Source organism: Psittacula echo (assembly GCF_963264785.1).
Source record: "Psittacula echo genome assembly, chromosome: 2".
NCBI lineage: Eukaryota > Metazoa > Chordata > Aves > Psittaciformes > Psittacidae > Psittacula > Psittacula echo.
The window spans coordinates 52,296,880-52,311,917 of record NC_137737.1 but is presented as its reverse complement, the minus strand read 5'-3'; the positions used below and the strand labels follow the sequence as shown (position 1 = coordinate 52,311,917).

The following is a 15,038-nucleotide window of genomic DNA, read 5'->3' as shown; positions in this document are numbered from 1 at the left end:
CTCCCAACATCTGAAGCCTTGTAGAACTGGAACGGCTGCTAGCTCATGGTCAGCAGAGTAGGTAAAGCTCAGGCTTAACATAAAAGGTTCACCATCACAGCTCATGCGGTCCCCAGCATCCTGGCATGGAGGTTGGTGTCAGCGTTTTGAAAGAGGTTTCTAACCGCAGGATGCTGCAGTGCTGCTGGAGGGAAGCTATGTGAGGACAGCAGAAGTGACTCAGCCTGTCAACACTATCTGCACTTTATAATTACAATATATCGCACTTTCCTCAAGGAACTGCATGCACATTAATGAAGTGAGTCTCACACCAGCCCTCTGCAGGAAGCGCTGGGAGCCCTGTGTGACCGCGGGGAAAACCTGCAGAGAGACACAGGCAGGTGATAAGTCTCAGCTGAGGATTGAGCAGGGGCTGTGCAGCAGTGATAGGGATAGGATTGGGTCCCCTGGCTCCAGCTCCACACTCGCAGCATCAAAGGCAGCAGCTGTGCCAGCAGCTCTCAGAAGGCAGTTCAGCTGTCTGCATTGAAGGCTCAGCAGTTCAGCAGGGACTGAACTCACCCAAGACACAGCTACTTCTCCAAATGCCACCCGATCAAAGTTGTAACTGAAAACAGCACCAGTGTGGTGGAGGTACCAACAGGAGTCTTTTATTTGCAGCCTGAAAAGTGGCCTGGGCTTTTGTGCTTCCTGATGGAGAAACACTTCTCACTGTCCAAGTTCCTTTGGGTGAGCAAAGCTAGGACGAGGCGCCCTTTCTTTCAGGGTAGATGGGCAGAGGTGGGCAGTGCCGCACACAGATTGCCACCCCTCAGCTCTCCCTTGGAAATGAACCTCTGGCAGCTGTGGCAGCATCTGTCGGAAAGGAGTGATAACGGCACCGCTTCCACACGGAGCGCCGTGCCCTGAGCTGTACCTGCGCGCTGCGGGCGGCAGGTGGCGGCAGAGCCCGCGCTGAGCGGCTCCGGCTGCGGTCCCGGCTGCGACGCGCTTTAGAGCCCGGAAGACGTTGTCCCCATCACCAGCAGCAGGTCCAGCGGCCCGCAGACAGATGGGTGTGGGGGTTTTACCCCTTCTTCTAAACCCAGTCGTTATTTCTGTCACCAGCCACGCACAGCGGTTTAGGGATCTGGTTCGTTGGAGAGGGTGATACAAGAGGCTGTTAACGTCTGTTCAGGCTCTTTCATAGTAATACAAGATTCAATTTCTTAACTGAATACTTATGGAATTTTAACTATATGTGATTATAGAGCTTAACTATATGTCTATGGAGCTTTAACTAAACACCTATGGAGCATGACTGGCTCTAGTCATATGTATTTTGGTGTGAAATTCTCTCACTTTACAATCCTTGTTGGTCAGCTGCTTGGCGGTTTATCAGTACATGGTATCTTCACAGTCCTGCTCCTGCAGGCAGTATAACAGAGGCTGGCCGTGGTGTCTTCATTTCACTCCACTATCCATTAAGTTTCTCTTAGCATATGCCAAGGTCATAGGGTTGCCTGAGGAACTATTGCAATGTAAGTTCCGTGCATGTTAACCACATTCCATCCTAGAAGTAGCAGCTGAATTTTACCCTAAAATTTACTAATTATTGTAACACAACTTTGAGGATTGGGAGCGGGGAGAAAGGTCGTCTCTAATTTCCCCCATCGTTCCACAAGGTTGAATGGATACAATGAGCTTTTCAATTAAGTTGCATAGAAAGAAGGCAGATGGGCCTAGATTCAGATAGCCAGAACTTTTAAGGAACCAAATCTGTCTCTAAAAAGCAAATAAAAGCGAACAATTGCAGTGATTCAGATGTTGCTGTGCCCCAGGGGTACAGGTAGGGGGCTCACTTCGGGACTCCAGATGAGAAGTGATGCTCTGCAGAGATGCATATAAACAGGATGAATCTACAAATTTCTGAAGATACAAGTGCCATCCATTTCCAGTGCCCCTGGAAAGATTCCTTCATTGTCCTTCAAAGATGCTCATTCTTGTGAAAGCTGATCTTGTTGTCAGAGTAAGCCTTATTTATGACATACGCTATAAATCACAACTCCCTTTATATTCATTTTCTTCTCTCCTCTCCCATTTTCATTTCATGGTTATGTTTTGTTAGGAGACTCTGTCCTTGTGGCTCTCGGCATCCTTACAGTTACAAAACTGTTTCTTGAAGCAGGACTGTTCAAAGTTATGAAAACAGTTTCATGAAACCTTAATGTGACCGCAGCATCTTCATAAAAGACTAAGAGCAACCTCTTAAGCACTGCAGCAGTGCATTTGTATGGGTATAATTACATATGACTATGGTTTTATTGTTTTTATCATAGCTGCATTGCACTAGCAAATTGTAAGATACAAACTGTGTGACAAGGCATAATCAGGAACACTACTTATTTTAATTAAGGTATATTATTACATGTAGTATTCCAGATTCCCCTGAGGTGCAGCAATAGGTCTCTGAAGTAATGTATGTGAAACATCCTCTTCTCATAAGAGAAATGTGCTTCACATGCTGTACCTCCTCTGCAAAACTTACGCACAGAGGAAAATAACTCTCTCTTGCAAGTGCTTAGGAAATATGCTTTGCTGGTGAGCATGAGAGAGTTTCAAGGGCGAAATACTGCTGTAACTCTGGGATTGAATGTGTTGCAGAAGAGTCTCTCAGCTCCTGACTTAATCCATATTGATGGTGAACAAGTTCTGCTGCTTGGTGACTTGGGACATCCCTTGCTGGCCACACATGATCTTACCTCTGGATTGGCATCAGGCTGTGGTAAGGGGCTATGCATGGAAAGATGAGCTCTTCCTGGCAGCATCAGCTCTGCCTGCATGATGGACTTGGTGTAGCAGGTGAGTGCTTCAGGGCAAAGCCACTGTGCTTTGTCCCTTTGAATGTGTGTTCCCTGTAAATGGAGAGATGAGTTTTCCAGTGTTTCTTTTTTGGGCTCAGAGGACTCAGTTGTATCTGCACATATTTCACTGGTGTCACACAATACATCTGCCTAATAGAGGCTGAGCGCAGAGCCATCGCCTGAAGAGGGGAGATGCTGTAAATAGTGCTTTGGGTGTTTTTCAATGTTCCCAGCTGAACAGAAAAGCAGATAAAAGAAAAACTTCACACCCCAAAATCTACCCAGCCACCTACAGCTGCCTTCCCACCCGCTGAACCTACCCTGGACACCGCTCCCGGTGTCCTTGGCTGCTCCGCAGCAGATGTCACCAGGGTTGGCAGCTGCAGCCTGCCCATGTGGAGGCCCCAGGTTGCCTCCCGGTGCCCAGGCTGCTCTCCGCAGCTCTTGGGACAAGGGCAGCACAACCACTAGGCGCAAGGCATCCATCTCCTCAGGCAACACCACTTATGTATCAAATGAAACTACAAGACCAGCTTAGATAATACGTCATTTACAGAGAGAGGCAATAGCTAAACATGGAGCAGTTGCATCACAGTCTGACCTCTAAAAGTTTTTCACCCCAAAGCTCAGATTGCTAAAGCCATGTCTGAAACTCCTAAACCCACAGAGGAGAGATGTGAAGCAAGGATCAGAAGAAGCCTCAGCAAAGAGCCTGAAGGACCCTCTTTCTGCTGTTCTCACCATCCTGGTTTATGCCCACGATCACTAGACTCTTGAGACACCACGCTGGGATGATGAGATTTCTCTGGAATGCTGCAGGACTTGGGGGGTTTTGTGTGTTTTTATTTGGGGGGTCATTTTTAAAACGCAGTATTTCTGAACAGGTAGCCATTTTAAGCCACTTCACGGAAGTTAATCACCACTGTTTCCATGAATGGAAAAATAAAGACAAGAACTATCTCTAGAGAAACCTCCCATCCCTGAAGACCAGAAAAACTGACTCTTGTCTCTTTGCAAGCAAGATCAGAGGGAAAAACGTCTCTGAATTTCAGTGCATGCTTCTGCACTGATTAAGCCCATGAAAGAAGATGGCAGCAGTGCTGCTGCCTGTGTGGACAACTGAGGATCCACACTGGCAGGGGAAGGAGAGGACAGAGAGAGGTTACAGCAAAATCCAGGACTGTGTTTTACAATAACCCCCTTGCTCTAAATGCACACAGAAGCAGCATCAGCTGAGCTCCACTCTGAGTTACTACAACAACGCATGGCTGGTGCAACCCCACCCCAGCACTGCTGCACGAGCCCATCTGACATGACCTTTGGTGTTGATTTACCAGTGGTGAACAAGGAGCTGCCAAGAGCAGCCATCGAGTTATCATCTTCGTTGCACTTTCATGTCTATAGTTACTGTTTTCTTGCAAACATGGATACTAAAGGGTCAGGCCAACCAGCCTTAAGTGAAGTCTCCCACAGCAGACTCATGATCTCATAGTATCTTGACTCCCGCACCTTTAAAACCTGATCTGATTAATTGGACTCAGAACCAGGTAGGTATCTACCAGGTAGCTGCTAGTGCCTTGGCTGAATACAGGTCGAAGCAAGGTCATCTATGGAGTCATCCTCAAGTAAAACAAACAGTAAAAAACAGCAGATGAGCTGTTCTCCAGGCACTGGGCAGCTTTTTGTTGTGTGAAAGGCTGCGAGGGGTCAACAACAAACAGCATCAGGGCACAAGCAGATGGAAGCAGGGATTCACCCCTGGGATTGTATGACAGTATGAATTCAGGCCAAAGAAAAGTGTTGTGGTAAACAGGAATATTTTCTGTGTTATGCTTGATACCAGGTTTACCTGCATCTTTCAGCTCATTCCACCTTTATTAATGTTAAAACAGGGCTAAATATGTTTAAGTGGCTTTGTTAAACCGCTGCCAAGAATATTAGGAGCAGAGCTGTACAGCACAAGTATCTGTCCCTGCTTTTCTCAGGGGGGGTTTTCCTAGGCCAAGGGGATCCCACCGATCTTGTGAGAGGAGCTGAGGAGCACCTCCATCTCTCACATTGTGCCTCCAGTGTGAGCACACGGTGGTTCCTGGTCTCAATCTCCCCCTCTAACAGAGGCATTCAAATCAATTGTATTGAAAAAGAAAAGTCAAATTAACGCAGTCCATATAATGGGCTGCTTACTAAAGGGAGAGGAAAGCCTTTTCACCGCAAACCTATGCAGACGCACACATCTACAATTATCCTTTTAAATTCTAAATCAAAGCAAATTAGCAGTCTAGCACCAAGCAGTAAACATGATTTGATTAGGCATTTCATACACAGGACACAACAGGGTTTTTGAAGACCTTGATTATGATCATGAGTCTTCTTTTCTCTGTGTTATGAAGAGCTCGCCACCCAGCAGTGTCAGCTCAGCACAGAGGGACAGTTCTTCTAAGCTTTCCTTTTGGCCTGGCACACTGAGTAGATACTAAGACTGCAAGAGCTGGCATCACTGTTCATTGGGTGGCACCGAGGGATCAGTGTGCACTGAGTGGCACTGAGGATCCCTGAGGGACACCACTCGTTACTGGTCTCCAGCTGGGCATTGAGCCACTGACCACAACTCTTCGCTTAAAGTTTAAACTCCTCAAAATTAGGTGGCAAATATATGTTTTAAATCTCATAAATCTCAAATGAGTCGCTGGATCCTCAGCCCTCTAAGGTGGCAATAATGAGTGCTGGTGTTCACATCACTCAAGTGAATCACATGATTTCAGATGGTCCTTGAACAGAGAACCTCTTCTGCATGGTGCTGCACATCAACAGAGAGGACAGGAGTGTCTAGAGGAACTTTAGAGTGACTTTATTACTAAGGTCATGGCTTTGTGCTCAAGAACTATATAGTGGGTGACTCAAACATAAGAGATGTGTATTTGGGAGACTCAGCATACAAAGGTCTCAACAGCCCATTAAAACTAAGTATACATTAGAAAATGTTAGATAAATGTCTTATTCTCATCAGCATTAGATGTAAATAAATACATTCTTACAAAAGGAACACTTGTGTCCAGAAAACATCACACACTTAAAGTTGTTTTGATGGTGGATATATAAACAATAAATCTCCATTAATAATGCTGTCTGTAATGGCTTGCTTCTCACCAGCTTTTGATTTACTCTGAACGCCAAGCAGGAGGCGAACATCAGGAACACAGTGTTCTGCCAGGCTGCAGAGCCCAAGAAGATGAACAAACAAAATAAATCAGCATTGGCAGGCTCATTGCTGCTGCGCCACAGCAAGACTCTGTTGCACAGTCCAGTTCTTCCAAGCAATTTTTCCATGCTGTCCTAAAGAAAAACCCTTGTGCTCATTGCTTCCTCTAACACTGGGTGTTTGGCCATTCTTCTTCATGAGGAGCACCAAGTCAGAGATAAAAAGGAGAGGTGGGACATAGGCGGCAGATGGCAGACAGACGTGCTGCATCCTCTTCCTCCTTCCAGAAGGGAGCATCCTTGCCCTTGCCATGACCACAAAGCACAAGTAATCCTCTTTTTCCTGTTAGAAATCACAGGACCCTGAAACTGCAGTCAGTTTTGCTGAGAAAGCAGCATGCTGGTGTGCCTGTAATATGAACTCAGTGACACTCTGTGTTACCTGTCTATTGTCACCTGCTTTTAAAAGGGCTGGCCAGTACCTGCTTGTGTAGGAAGAACAGTATGTTGAGGAGCTGCAAGTAATAATTATGATAGAAGCCTCTGCCACACGTGTTAACTTGTAATTTATCACTCAAAGAGGCCCAATGATGTGTGATGGATGACAGTACAGAACTTTTCAGACATCAGGAACGTGTCTTGACCTACAGTCTAGAAGAGGACACATGACAAACACTCAAGAGTTAAAGAACATTAAATGGCAACAGGTCACACTTAAGACTATCAGTATTTTTTTCTATGCAGTCATAATAACTAGCACTGTCACATAGATTCACTGTTGTATTAAAGCAAGTTGCATATTCTGTACATTTTATAGGTGGAAGAAGTGAGGCAGAGATTCTTCTTCTATACTGCTGCTGAATTACTGAGTTTCCATCATGTTAAAATTGGGATTCACTGCAAACCAGCAGACATGGAATTGCAAGAGGAAATCAGCAATGAAACCAGAGCTGTGTTTCTGTGTTTTTGCAGCCACAAAACACACATTTTGGACAAAAATTGCCACAATGAATAAAACTAAGGGGAACGAGTGAGTTGTGTTAGTACAGAAGGGTGGGACAACTGTGGCTTGTCAGTGGGCTGTTCATCTGGTACTTGGTTAACCCCAGCTTCAGTGCTTTCTGTGTAGGTTTAAGTTTGGTGATAACAGCAAGAGAAGTCAGTACAGCTGCTTCCATGCTTCATGTTAACCATGTGTTTTCATCCCCCAGGGACTGAACTTACTTGTGGATTCAGCAGCTGAAGGCCAAAACCCAAGGAGAGCAATTCAGTTTTGGCAAACACATTCAATTATCTTTCAACGACACAAAGGGGTATATTGCTTTGCTAAAATTCCAGGGAGCCACATTCACCACAGCAAAGCAAGCCAGACCTTCTGCAGGAAGAAGGAAAGCAAAAAAGCACTGAGTGCAACAACTCCTTCAACCTCCTTTGTCATTTCTGAGATTGATCAGGACAGAATCCCAGGAGTCATGCCTTTTCCACCACGAAATATAACCCAGTCCAAGTTGGGTTTTCCTATGGGTGTTTCTCAGAGGGAAAGCAGCAGAATGAAATTCTTTGTAGACAGAAAAAGAGCTCGGTTTCTGCCTTTGTATTTCTGACACTGTGACGGATGGTGTGACCAAAGCTGTAATTTGCCTGACAGTCCTTTGAAAGACACACCTCCTCTTATACTTCTGCCCCTCTTTTTTCTTAGCCCACTAATGCAAAGGATGCTTAAGACAGAACATTTACCTTCATTCAGTAAGATCCAGCATGGCTCTTTGCAGCTTGTATGTGGAGGGTAGGAGATGCATTTCTAGAGGTCTCTGTAACTGAAAGTTAAACAATTATCAATACCAGTTATATCACCTGAATAAATGACTGAACTCCCCTAGGTGCTGCACGACGTGCTAGCAGTTTTGTAAGAGGTGCTACAAGAAGTAGCTGGTAAATTAAGCAGTTATGCCTAGTGTGGTACGCAACGAAAAAATAAACTTGAGAAGTTTCTCTCCTTACTTGTTCAGAGTTTGGTTAAACTGTAAGACTTCTGCAGCGTAGGAAGTGATGCTGCTGCGAAACTGGGAATGTGAATTCCCATTTCAGTTTCCCCAAATTGAGCACGTTTGATTTCAGTGGTATAAAATATTTTGTTTCTGCTCTGTTTTCTTTGTTTCTTTCCAATTACTTTATTATTTGATACTTCTGTGATTCACTCTGCTACCTAGTCAGAAAGTCTCAAGCTACTTTCATCAAAGTTGACAGTTGCTTGCAATATACTTCAATTTATATGGAATAATTTACCAATTTGTCAGCTCCCAGAAGCTCCTACCCTCACAAAATCCCCTGCACACACCATTTTTGGAGCTAGGGTACATTTTCCTTAATTGCTCAGAGGCACGAGCATGGTTTCCACTCTTGCTTGGTATTGCGGACCCAGCTATCAAGCTCGGTATTTCACGTAGCCCTTATACCTTTCTTGGTTCTTAGAAAGTCCCCGAGTCTCACCTCCACATGAAAATAAGTTTTATAATGGTTCTGTAAATATTTATCATCTGAAATGATCTGCAGAGAAAAGCACCAGCACCACAGCTCCAAGCCATTGACTGGTTTTCTTCTCTTGCCCTCATATTGCTCAGGAATGACTGATGCTCCCAGGTTTCCAGCTTGCTGAAGTAGGGGAGTGTTTTGGGAGGGATGACGTCTTTCACTTTATCAGATATCACCAGATAGAACAGAGGAGTTTTCAATCACAAAAGCCTTCCTTCAGGTGCACACTTTGATCATCTATATCAGATCTTCCAGAAAGAGATATGCGCTGTCCTTGTAAAGCTTATTCTATTATTTCTGGGTTGTCACAGCTGTAACAGCGCTTGAAAGGCTTTGTTAATATTGACATTTCACCACAAATGTAAAAGAATGGATATTTGATGGAACTGGCATTCGATCAATTTGCATTTTGGGTATTTTTACCTTACAGCAAAGCAAATCAGAGCAGTTTACAAACTCCGTTTTCTGATACTTAATTTCTGTCTCCAAGATCACGAGAGATACTTCTTTTAATAACTAGACTTTATTATATTTTCTGTTCCACAGACAGGAAGTAGAAACGCAGTTTGCAATAAAAAACATCTCGGGATGGTAAGAGAGGAAATGAAGCCGTATCAGTCACCGCTGATCGAGAGAGAAAGGCTCTATAAATATAGACATGTTGGGACGTTCATTGCAAAGAAACTCGGGGGAACTTGCTAGTGAGCAAACTGCTTGATTTCCTCTCCGGAGCCCTGCCATGTGAGGAACAGACAGTTTGGAGAGCACAGGTGGAAATGAGAGCTGCTGCTCATGCTACAGACAGCATCCTGCAGGGTTTAGAGACTGAGGACACAAAATAGATTACTTTGAATGCCCTCAGTAGCATTTTTAATATCCTGAATAATTTATATACTGTACTGGGTGCTCTGTCAGAAAGATGGTGGCATTTGGGAAGCCAGGTAAAGCAGCCTTCAGCCCAACAAGAGCTAGGGAGTCTGGAAAGTTAAATACATGGCCATTGCAGCCTTCTCCGGACAGAGGGGGAAAAGGAAGAGCTGGGGTGAAAAGCAGCATGAAACAAGAATATAAGAATCACTGGACTGACCAACACACTGAAAGAGAAGGAAAGATGCTGGTATTGCCAGGGAGATGGGAGTCTTGTTCTGACTCAGTCCAGGTAGGATTAGAAATAGGAAAGATGGGTTTGCTGTGTTTGAAATTCTGTCGAAGAGCTTTGGACCACAGCTCCTCTTGAGTTCTTCCCTTAGGTGATGTGAGCTGTAACCACAAAGCCTCCCAGCTAACGGATGTTAAAAGAGACTATGTCTGTGTTTTGATTCCTCTCTTCTCCTAGGATACTTTAGTTATGTTTGCAGGGTCTCTCCTACAGGCTCCCCTCCAGCTGGGCTTAAGAGCACAAAAATGCACTCACCTGTAGTATCTCTGTGCTTACAGCAAGATTCAGGTTTGGGCACTTGAGTGAGTTACCACAGAAGGGCTCTATGGATGCCCTTTACCCAAGTGAGAGAGGAAAACTTCACTGCATACAGAATGAAAGCTGGTTTACCGCACATCTGTCATGGCCTTGGAGCACACAGCCCAGCCAACACTCCCCAACTTTTTGATTCCTCCGGCCTCATCTGCAGTTCAGATCTTTCTTCAAGCTGGACCCAGTGGCTCCAGTCAGCCTCTCTCCATGCTAGGCTGGAACCCACCATTGCCACCTGAAAAATCACTCTCTTCTCTCCCCTGCTTTTATCCTTTGAAAATATTTTATTGCTTTAACGGAACATGCAAAATTCTGAGCAGGTCTGAAATACATATTTTTCATCAGAGGGTTCCTCTTAGGAAGCCAAACTAACTTTGCCATGAAAATAGGAGGAATCATTGCTTAGTAAGGTACTTACAGTATCTGGAAACAGAAACCTCCTGCCCACCAAAAAGGACTGTGCATACAATTTCCCTCAACCCCAACACCCTGATATGAAATTGAAGATCAGATCTATGAAGCCACAGAGAGCAGGGAGAAAATCTGTTTCATCTCCTTTCTCTTTGATGTAGCTGCTTCATTTTAAAGTCTTTTAGTTGACATGCTAATAAAATTTGGCCTCTTGAGCTTAAAATGAGTATTTTTTTTTCGGTGTAGCTTGCTATGAAGAAATGTCCTAGGCAGACCCATTCAAAGCTATGTCTGATCTACGCTGCCCCTGACTACCATGCTTTGTCCTTGGCAGCCACAGCCTCGCCCTCCTCTGACAAAACGCTTGAGGATCAGAGAAATGTACCCTATTGGTAAGGGTGGCAATATTTTTCCAACCATCACTCACTCTTCCTAATTGTCTGTGTATGTACTCTGCAGGTTAAAATTCCCTTAGCAGAGCTCTGAGCAACCCCCAAGGGCTCAGGCAGGCACTCACTGCTTGGTTTCCTCCAGGGAAAACTCCTGTATCCCAGTGATGAAGCTTCTCAAGCATGCCTTTCCCTTGAGAGGGGCCTGTTGTGTTTCAAAGACACTGGGTTGCTTTTCAAGGAAAATGGCATCACTTTCCTAAGCTACCTGCCTGGTGCTCACAGAACCTGCTCCACATTAAACCACTGTTACACAGATCATACTTCCTCTTCCAAATAACTTGGATGGGCAGCAAGCTCATGATAATGACATCATTAGTATCAGAATGAAATGGGATTAGTAGGTACTGCTCATGTCAGAACTGCTGGTCACGTTCCGTACATGCCACAGCAGTAATGAGACTCTCACAATTAGGAAAAATAAACCTAGAAAGTGTTTTTACTTAAACACTAGCAGACATTCTGAAGACAAAGCAAGCAACATCACCTGTAGCCTACAAGGCTTCCTGCAGAATGAATTTTAGCAAACAAGATCATTTTGGAGATAGTCTTTCTTGATCTCACAGCCCTGAAGGTAAAGTGAAACACATCTGCAACTTATTTATTAACGTTTTTATTACTGCTACCACATAGAAATTCTAGTAAAACTTACCCCTATTAAACCCTGGAGTCATTTGTAAAAGGTCATTCACTGAGGGTCAGCCTCTCCTTCCTTGTTTCATTCGTATGCATTCTTTCTCCTGTTGCCCGCCCTTGGCTCCACTGCTTTGGTACTTCTTTGCTCTTGCAAGCAGCATAGGACAGGCAGAAAAAAAGAGAAAGAGAATGGGCTTTGAGTAGCTGTCGAGATGTGAACTTTAAATTTGGCAAACCTGGGTTTTATTCCCTACTTCACCACTCCCACTGCAAATTTATCCCCATAATTATTTCCATCCATAAAAAGTGTAATGCTTACTTAACAAAAATCAGTCTATGTAACTTTGTAGCACCCTGCAAGGCATCACAGTATTTAATCATAATACACATGAACATCAACAGAGCTGTCTTCTCATCTACCCTTTTGCCTTGAGGCAGGACAAACTAAACCGTGCTTAGAGAATGTGTGATGGATTTTTAATAGTAGAGCTGCATAAAGATTCAAGTTGCACCACCTTCCTAAACACATCTGCTTCAGCATTTATCTGCTCCACTCAGATGTTTTACACATCTTGAACTGTGCAGTTGATGTTTTCATTCAGTAGTTCAGCCTGAATTGATCCTAGCAAGAAATGTGAAAGGCAGCAAAAAAGCTTCCATAAACACAACAGCATCAAAAAGGAAAGGAAAAGAGAAAGGAAAGTTTGCTGCTGAATGTCGCAAGGGACCTTGCGATGAAAGACATGGAAAAGGCCAAGGCAGCCAGTACCTTCTTCTCTTTCCACAGTTTTGGGCTTCCACACACAGTAAGAAAATGGCCAACAGAAGACCATCAAGGGGATTATGGGTTGTAAGTGTGCAATGGACAAGAGAGGCTGAGAGCTGCGTGTGCTCAGCCTTTAGAACAGAAGGCCTTGCTGCTGTTCACGACTGCTTACTAGGAGAGTATAAAGAAAGTAAGAGCCAGACTTGGCTTGGAGCTGCATAGGGATGAAATGAGTGTCAACAGCCACTTGTGGAACAATGCACATTCTGATCAGATATGAGGATGGCTTTATTACCTTGAGAGTAGCAAAACACAAGAAAGAGGATGCCCACAGAGATTGTGGTACACCCATCCTTAAAGACGCTGAAAACTTGACTGAACTCCAGAAGTCTCTTCCAGCCATACCTCCACAATTCCTTTCTACAATTCTACTTTATGACCCATGGCAAAGAAAGCTGCAGGGTAATGAGACAATGTTTTCCTGACATCCAGCAGATCCCTAAGTGGTGGAATGTCTTCACTATTACAAACACTTTCTATATTTAAATAACTGCTACATCAGGACAGATCTTTTACAAAGTACACAAGCTTATAGTATGTACCTAATACTTCCACAAACAAGTAAACAACAACATGAAAGGTACCTATTTTTTCCTGAGGACAGGATCAAATTGACACTGCAGTATTATAATCTTCTACTAAAGAAAAAGCATGTTCCTAACAGCAACCTAGTATCAGAACACTTCATCAAACCCTTTCTCTACCACTAATCATACACACAGTAACATCTGTGCAAGCCAGTTGGCTCTGGACAGCTCCTGTGGTTCTTGAAAGACTATTTCTTGGCAGGTTCTGTTTTTCACTCTAATTGAAAGGTTAATCAAATCAGTCATACTTGTATGTTGGCTAAATAAACACACTGTCTCCCCATTGATGATGAAACAGATGCATTACCACTCATGTTTCCCACAGGGTTCATTTGTTCCATGATTGCATTCAGTTTTCTTCGAGCTTCTCTGGGCAGTATCTGACAGCATTTTGGATAGTTTTAGTAAGGAGATCCACCTTTCACATGCTATTGCATTCACACATCTCTCAACTCTGGTAGTTCTGGCAAAGGTATTATATATCCTCAGCACTGCTTCATTGTGGAAAACATGGAAGAAGTAATCCTAAAAAAGGTTGAGAACACTTACTGAGGCATAAATGCATTACTGAGTCTTCCTATTTATGTTGCTGAGGCAGAAAACACTGAGACATTCAAACCCAGTTTCTCTTTGCCTCTCCACCCTCAATGCCAAGCTTCATTTTGCAGAAAGCTGTTTCAGCAGGTCTTGTTAGCATCTAGAACCCAGCCCTGCAAATTCACATGCCTTGCGTTTGATTTCATGCACCGTTACACAGTGCTGCTGACTGACTACATGCATGAATCTCTTTCTGAAACCAGCATTTACATGTGATAAGGCAATTCACCGTTTGTAAGGCATACAGAAGATGTGATGAATGCATGACAGGTAGAAAGTATTTATTCAAGTTAAGAAGTTTTGCATATTACAACTTTTCGTAAGTCCAAAAGCTACAACAGCTGGTATTTGTTTTAAAGGAAAAGGCATCCAAAAATGTCTTGCAACCTGGTAACTAGTATAAGGAAGAAAATCTCAAGCCATACAGAAATTAACATGGAATTAGGTAATTTCAGTATTACACGTTCTGAAGTGTATTTGAAGGGGGGGGGAGGAAGTGTACTTTTCTCCACTAAACAAACAGCATTTATGGAATGCATTACTGGAATTCTTTAAGGTGGAATTCATCTCACTTATTTTCTGTGTACTAGAAGATACAGATAACTAAACTAATTTGCTAAATTGTTGAGAGATCCACTCTCTGCAGCAGTCTTTAAGTCAGGTTTTAGAGATATTCTCTCCCTCCACTGACAGTAAAGGGAGACCAGGCTTGCCAGGTCTACACTTCTGAACAATTTAAGCAATTTGCTTAACAACTCATCAGACCACAATTAACTCCCACTGAAATTGCTCTTTTTTTTTTAGTTTTACTAATTTTAAAAGTTAAAGCATTAAATCATGTCATTGACCTCTAATCTCAGCTCTCCACGTTAGACTTTTTCTTAATCTATCTCATGATGAAGAGGAAGCTGTTCTTATGAAGAGCTGAACATCACACTAAGAAAAAGCACGTAACTTATTACAAGTAAATGGCATTTGGGGAAAATTAGGATTTTCTCCCACCCTGTACCATACTTTTTTAACCTCCAATTCACTTAAAACCATCTAGACCCAAAGCATAACACTCTTATATACTACATTTTGTCACCTTGCCAACAGTAACACTGACAGACATTTTACCATTCTGTTTAGCATCACGTAGCCCCTTATTGCTTACAGTGCCAAATACGTGAGTAACTTGGGATAGCTGAAGAACCCAGAGGCAGCAGTTAACAGGCAACAGGCACAGAACTGACCTTCATGCGACTTCACTCATATTGAAATTTACTACCACTGTGTTCTCACAGCTTGAGTTTGTCATTCCTTTAAATACTTCACTGAACTGAGGCATAGGAAGAAAGGCAACAGAAATAGCGGTCAAATATCAGGTGGATTTACATTTTAACCCATAGCACAAAACAGAGATTTGAAATTACTAATCTCTTGGTAGAAACCTTTGCATAAGATAAAAATAAAAGCTTACCTCAGTTTAATGCTACATTTGTAAAA

At 43.4% G+C, this 15,038-nt stretch overlaps 1 long non-coding RNA gene across 1 annotated transcript; it reads right to left on the bottom strand.

Annotated features, from left to right (window-relative positions):
* Positions 1-5,769: 5,769 nt before the first annotated feature.
* On the bottom strand, positions 5,770-14,977 carry LOC308218144. Its single transcript, XR_013956309.1, has 4 exons — positions 13,261-14,977; positions 11,557-11,687; positions 7,779-7,858; positions 5,770-6,692 (listed from the first exon to the last, which is right to left on the bottom strand). It is a non-coding gene; the product is annotated as an uncharacterized lncRNA (long non-coding RNA).
* Between the last annotated feature and the right edge of the window lie 61 nt (positions 14,978-15,038).